The sequence below is a fragment of the Seriola lalandi genome, unplaced genomic scaffold (genome assembly GCF_002814215.2).
Source record: "Seriola lalandi dorsalis isolate HSWRI2012SDOR001 ecotype SW California unplaced genomic scaffold, Sedor1 jcf7180002054357, whole genome shotgun sequence".
Taxonomy (NCBI): domain Eukaryota; kingdom Metazoa; phylum Chordata; class Actinopteri; order Carangiformes; family Carangidae; genus Seriola; species Seriola lalandi.
This window is the reverse complement of record NW_019524910.1, coordinates 309,108-316,414: the sequence shown is the minus strand read 5'-3', so window position 1 is coordinate 316,414 and position 7,307 is coordinate 309,108. Positions and strand designations below refer to the sequence as shown.

General features: G+C 41.0%; 1 long non-coding RNA gene across 1 annotated transcript; it reads right to left on the bottom strand.

Annotated features, from left to right (window-relative positions):
* Nucleotides 1-4,451: 4,451 nt before the first annotated feature.
* On the bottom strand, nucleotides 4,452-6,179 carry LOC147819022 (uncharacterized). Its single transcript, XR_015437368.1, has 3 exons — nucleotides 5,985-6,179; nucleotides 5,839-5,893; nucleotides 4,452-4,922 (listed from the first exon to the last, which is right to left on the bottom strand). It is a non-coding gene; the product is annotated as an uncharacterized LOC147819022 (long non-coding RNA).
* Between the last annotated feature and the right edge of the window lie 1,128 nt (nucleotides 6,180-7,307).

Genomic DNA, 7,307 nt, shown 5'->3' with positions numbered 1-7,307 from the left:
ATGAAGCATCAATCTGTAAGATAAATGCTCGATAACATGACGGTTAACATGTTATCACTCATGTTATCATATCATTATCAACACTGAAAACTGAATGTAACAAAATTGTCATATCTTAAAAAAGCTTCTTTGCTTACAACAGCATACATTAAAATGAACAAACTGGTTAACAATTAACATCTAACACTGCTAGAATTTCCATGTTATCATAATTTCAAATTAGGCTACCGCTGAGTCCTTACCTTTGACATTCAAGAATAATATTAGCATACAAGCAGTAACAATATGACCACAGGTAGTTAACATGCTAACATTTAGCATGTAATATTTAGCTTGTTAATGAGGTAACATTTGCATGTTGTCACAATTTACAATTACAGCTGAGTCTATTATTGAGTCTACTGTTTACAACAATATGGTCATACATAGTTTAACCATTTATTAAATGTTTATATAGTTTAGTGCTTGTAGATAATAAATATAGATTAAGATAAAGTTGTATTTATATGGTAAAAACATCAGAATAAACACACTCTAAATCAGCACTTCCAAATCCTGGAGGTAAATCTGAGGGATCACGATACGATTAAAGGGACAGGAAAACGAAGAAATAATGAAGTCTACTATTTAAAATGATGTGTATTTGTTGGCTTTTCTCTAATATTTAATATATTTTGTGAAATACTGTGTATTTCATTCATCTGGGCTCTGAGAAGTCTGAGAAGAAAAAAAATGTTTTCGGATAAGACTGTCCACAACTCGTGTCCACACGAGGCCATGAGTCACATGTCCATATAAATCCATTTTTAAGGGGGCAAAAGCAAAACAAGATTTGGGAACTAGTGCTCTAAAGAGTAGCTTCCTTAAAAAAGAAAAAAGGTCCTAATTTTCTCAGAGCTGTTTGTGAAAAAATTAGTGTTTTTCTTTTGCAAATTAAAGACTTTAGTCAGGGTCACTGGGAGATATCACAGTAGTAATTTACACTTCAGAACAAAATGCAATGAAAATAGCTGCCACATGTGTCATTGAGCTAACTGCTCTTGTTATAACTCACAAGAGTAAAGGACGGAGTAGATGAAGCACAATTATTTTTGAGTGTTGAGAAAGTGTTATTTCAGACATGTTCCCGTGGACAGTGTTTAGAGTGAGCTGGATACACCAGATATTTTCCACCTCTGGGTAACAGCAGCTAATTTATTCAGCTGAGTCACTTTAAGTCCTGCCCTGCCACCCCATTGTGGTTTAAGGGATGATATTTCTTTAAGGTTAATTCACCATTGTCTGTTGCTAAAAAGAGATAAGTACAGTTTCTAGTGTATCTTAATCCTGGGTGCTGACCAGAGTGGCCAGTGTAGTGTAGCCACAGGGCGGGACAATAAACACTGCCTTTCTTTTCAGCCTGCCAGGAGACATCAACAGCGCCGATTGTACTACAGGGATCGGTGACATCATTCATTCTCTCAGCAGGGCAATACACACGCACAAACACTCACGCACACACACACAAACCCCTCCTGGGCCGCCCTCTCCACAGGCCAGTAGCTCTAAAAGAAGCCTCTCACAAAGCACGGGGTCAAAAAGTCCAGTGAGTAGGGGCGGGCGGAGAACTCCATTGACCTACATCACAGACATAATCAACAATGGTCATTTGATGAGTTTCCACAACAACCCTCGCGCGCACACTCACACAGGCCCACTATCACTTTCCAGCAAACAAACTACACCACAACCTGCATCTGTCTCGGAGCCATAATAGGCAGCTTGTTATTAGCAAGCTCTCCCGACCCCCGCAGAACTGTCTGCCGAGGCCTCGCCGCTTCAATGGGCCTCTTATATCTGCAGAGAGAAACAGCTACTGCCAAACAAGACTGGCACAGAGAGGGAACAGCGTGGGCACGTGGGAAAAGCATGGGCAATCCGAGGCTCGTCTCGTGATCCAACACAATAAGCTTTAAAACGGGGAAGCTGGCAGACACAAAACAAAACTGATAGATGAACAAGACTGAAAGTCTATAGCCACAGGTATGGTCCCTCGTGACATGATGCTCATCTCACACCAGAGAACAAAATGGTTGATTGGATGAAAAACAAACAAATGTCTGACCATTTATGTGTCCTTTTTCAAATGATTCAAAAGCGACAAGCAGAACCGCTTCTCACTGTAACTGGCCTGGTGTGAGGAGCTGAGAAAGTGCAGCAATAAAAAGGAGAGAAAGACAAAAGAGCTTCATATCTTTAGGAGATGTATGATTTGAACTTCTCTCGTTTCATTACTCCTGTAAAATATTTAAGCATTGGCTGTGTTGGACAGGTGGAAACTTTGACCTGCAGGTGGTGCGATACAGAAAAAGAAGTGATCACCAAAGTCAACAGGATTCATCTTCAAAGGATCGTGAATGTCTTTTTTAAAATCACATTTCATGGCAATTCATCAGGCAGTGTTCAGGTATTTCAGTTTGAACCAAAGAGGTTGACAACAGAAACTGTCATCTGGAGAGCTACACCGCTAGAAAGGCGAAAAAGTGACACGAGCAGTTGAAAGTAGCATCCACACTTTGGTGTTCTCAGTTCCTGGAAAAAAAAAATGGGTCACTGAATGTTACACGCAACAGAAGAGAACACCAAATGGAACGGATATACAATATATCAGCTTGTTTAAGGTCGTAATCCACACCAGCGTCACAAAATGGCCGATTGTTTGGGGATGCAAATCAGCGAGTCTCATGAGGATCCACAGAGATGCCATGAGTGGGAGATAGTATCTGCTGTGTTTGCATGTCCTGAAGGGCACGCTGTGGAACAAAACAGCCCCGGGTCGGCCAGCCTGTTGGAAAAACACACAGGTGACTGTATCTCCGAGGTCTCTGAATCAACAAAGGCAGACTAATGACAGCGGATGATGTGTGGATCTGATGGCACAACTTTCAGCTCCTTATCCAGTCCGTGTACCAGAACAAGTTCGTCTGATAATCCCTGCACTGCAGAGGACCGAGTGTGAGTGTGTGTATGAGGGCAAGAGTGTCTGTATGGGTGTGTACATAATGGATTGTGTGCTTGTGTGTGTGTGTGTGGCTGGCTGATAAGCGTAAACAGTCCTCTTAGACTGTAGCATTTGCCTACGCTGATTACATCTCCTTTGCCTTCGCCAACCAAATCAGTCTTGCCCCTTCTTACTGCAACACACACACACACACACAAACACAAACATACACACAGATGAAACATTCAAGCAGCCCCTGCACAGGCATGTGATATGTAAACACTTCAAACACAGCGGATCCAAACCACTCAAAACTTCCCCTTTTGGCTGCACTGTCAACAAATAGGACGTTTTGCCCATGCAAATTTAAAACCCCAGAGGTAGCGAGATGGAAATCTCGGACAATGATGAACTCATACTTTCCTGTGCTCCTGTATGCTAATGAAAGGCTTTATGTGGATGGGTTGTCAGGGGATTTATAATTACAGGGCTGGGGAGGAGGGCTAAGGAGCTGTAATGAGCCGTGTAGCTTGGTAGGTCCTCTGACTGGAGAGCTAGAGGCCAAAAAGCCCCCTGTGGAACCTGATTCTGTATATTTGTGTGTGAGAGTGTGTGAGTGTGTGTCTGTCTGTGTGTGAAGATTTGCTAGAAATGTGTAGAGATAACTTGTGGGAGTGCTAATTTGAGTATTATGAAGTCTGTTCACATTCTCCAACTGTCTCCCAGACAGACATGAAGATGTTTTCTTTTTAAGCTGGATCAATCACATGTAGGTTTGCGTGTGCTGGTTTCAACATTGCAAAACAACCTGGAGCCTGCAGGGTTATTGTTTAGCTGGTTTGGCTTTAAGCTACAAGATGAAAGGGTAAAGCTCTTTGGTTAACTAAGATTGAGTTTGATTAGTGCTTAACCTTCTCCTTAAGGAGTGGTTACAGTCCTCAAAACAAATGGGATGTTGGCCTCCTCACCACTTCACTGGATGAATCTCAGTGAAACAACAGATGCTGTAAGACTTTCAAGAACAAATAAAGTAGTTTAGAATCATCTTGCTCTGTATAACTTGCCGTACAGAAAGAGAAGCTGTAGCTCTGCCAGACTTCATTCAGAGCATGCCAAACATAGCTGCTTACTATTTTCTCCCATGCCGTGAAATCATTGTTTATGAAGCTTAAAATGTGAGTGGCGAGGAGCAGCCAAGCATCTGGCGAGGAGCAGCTGTTAGTCTCAAAGCCATATTGTCCAAAACTGGTTCTCCCTTTATGCCTACAGTACAACTGTGGCTACCTCACCTTTATGTAACCCTCTCTATCTGTCCTTTAAGGATAGTATGGACTATCTATGCAGAACAGGGGTTCAACCTAATCTAATAATAATAATCTAGAATCGATAAAATAGGCTCCAAGTTACTTGTCTAAACTATAACGGTAGACAGGAAACATCCACCTCAATGAACACACACGACAACTGAGCGGATCTTGTAAAGGTAAGTGTATTATATTCAATTGGTCAATTTAAAGTCACACAAATACACGTTCTTTTTTCAGCTAAAAATATATTGGAAGGAAATTAAATGTATTACCAGCAACCAGGTTACCCTCCAACAAGCATAAAAAATAATGACATTCTTGTTCTGCAATCACACTAAGTGTATAAACCAAAAGCCTTGTACACATTAAATGCTTCTCTTCTAACCAAGTTCAATGAATAAGGAAATAAATGAAAATAAAATGAAAATTAATGAGAGCGATCAAAATGTCCTACCACCCTCGTCTACACTGAATGTACCACAGGAAGGTCCAGGGTGATGACTGATGGTTGGGTGGAGATGGAGACTTCCTGGGAGGACGGTTAGACAGCGGTTGAGATGCGGATGAATGACAACAGACGAGATGGTGGACAGACAATGTCTCTGCTTCCAACAGAAGATCTCTTCAAAACCAGCCTACACAACATGCAGGAAAATTAAGCACAAGTCCTCATAAAGTTATTATAAATGTCCATTGAGATCTGCTTATATAAAGTCACTGCTGTATAACGTTTTAAATGTCCTTTTTTTCCATCAACTTAAACAAATGTAACATAACACAATCCACAGTATACCTCAAAGTACATTATCTCAACATAAACACATGAGAGAAATTGTTTCTCTAACAGACCTATTTACTGTACTCAAACGTGCTTTTAGCAGACTTCATAACTAGCTTACATATAGCTTAGCAGCATGAAAGCTTGTGCTAGCCTCAATGCCTATCTCCACTCCACATGGTAATTAAGCATCAAACACACAATTTACCTGGACAGGAGTCATAAAAAACACAATTACCACACACTCATGACAAAGTTTGATCTCCTTCATAACAATCCCGACTGGTTTTAGTAGAAGTACCGAGCTTTTATCTACTCTTTTTATCTGCACGCATCATTTCATATTGCAGTTAGCATGCTAACGTAGCAGACAATGAGTTACAAATGCTAACTCACCGGGATATCAAATGTTAGCAGTTCTAAGCATCCATAGACGAAGTCACAGCTCCTTCATCAACTCATGATGTGCTCAGCATCAAGCATAAATTTACAGCTTTAACTTTGGCTAAATCCATCAGGTAGCTCATTATCTTTAGCAGGACTGCATCGTTTCAGGGAAAAACAAAAATAGGTGTTATTTAGAGAAAGAGTGCCACTCTGAGCACTTTTTGCGCACTGAGCAGAGCTACAACCTAGCAACCCCATTTAAAGGGACAGTAACATAAAAGTAATCTGGGGCTAAACTACCCCGGTTACATTTAGACACCTTGAGCCATATACAGGTCACCAGCAGACATGAAACCACAGCAACCCCTGTGTCTGTGATTCCCCACCTGTTATCTTCAGTGGTGTCTTCAACCTCTATGTGGTCTGAGGGAACAAGGCCTGCTGAAGAAGAAAAAAAACTGTTATTTTTTATTTGTATAGTTTTCGTGTTAATTTGTGCCAAATTCGCTTCTAATCATGTTTTTCCATTCACCTTATATGCAATCGAGCAGACTCTAAACTTCACTTCATGTTCTGTCTGAACACACAGTTTGGATAGATGTTTTGCTGCTTCATCCATCTTTTCTGTCAGTGCTGGTCCACATGAGAGCTGATCCACATTCAGCTGATTGCGGAGACAGACGGCAGACATGGAGGAGGAACACAGGAGCTCATTCACCACCACCACCACAACGCTCACAGTGGTTTGTGATTTGGCCTTTTAACATCTGTTGCAGACTGAGTGACCTTTGCACCATAAAGGCAGAGCTGCAGAATGCTGTTTGTTACTGTTTGGCTGCCAAACCTTTTTTTCCATTGCATGGGTGTGCATCCTGAGAGAAAAAAAGTACTAAGAGTACTAAGATTTTTGTGTCACACTCACACTCCCCTCTTCTTTCCGTAAATGTTTTTACACCACAAACCATAGTTGGAACAATGACTTAAAAATCCCCACACTTCCCTGAAAGAGGAAACCAGCTCTGTTGCTGCTGCCTCACTGCCACCAGAAAGAGAAAACTGTTTTTGCCTCAGAGATGAAAACAACTAGGCCAAGTCATTTTTTTTTCTGCTTACAAAAGGGAAAAAGTGCATATTTTGATAAGTATGCAACCATCCTCTCATACCTCAGATAGGCTCTGCAAGTGGCTCTTTAAGGGCCTGTTTGAGTGATAAATGACAACACAGGGGTTCTTGGAATTTGCCTCCCAGTCGCTCACTTTCACAAAGTCTTTATGGAATAGGTCCCTTGCTACATTACGTTACGCACACTATCAATCTGGCCACTAATTAGCCTGGAAGAGACAGGGTAATGTACAGAGCAAGGCAGACTCAGCAGGACAATAACAGAGGGTTATACTGTTTAAAAAAAAAAAAAAAAAGAAAAAAAAAAAAAAAAAAAACAAAGAAAAAGATGTGTATAAGAGACAGGTTTGAGTGTGTGGGTGTTTTTATGTGTGCATGTACATGTGTATGCATGTATTAGAGCCTGTTTGATAGTATTCCAGTGTACACGTGTGTATTTATTCTTGTTTGTACTGTATGTGCATGTGCAGTATACTATATATTTATCTACAGTATGTACACTATATATACACGTGTATTTATAGATGTGCATCTCTCTTATTTGTCTGTCCCCAGAGTCAATAGTAAAGGGGTTGGAGGTTTATTTGGTCTGTGTGAGACTCTGTCAGGGTAATTACCTGGTGAGGCTGGAATAAAGATCAGTGCTGCTTTGATCAAGCCCAAGTACACACACACACACACACACACACACACACACACACACACACACACACACACACACACACACACACAC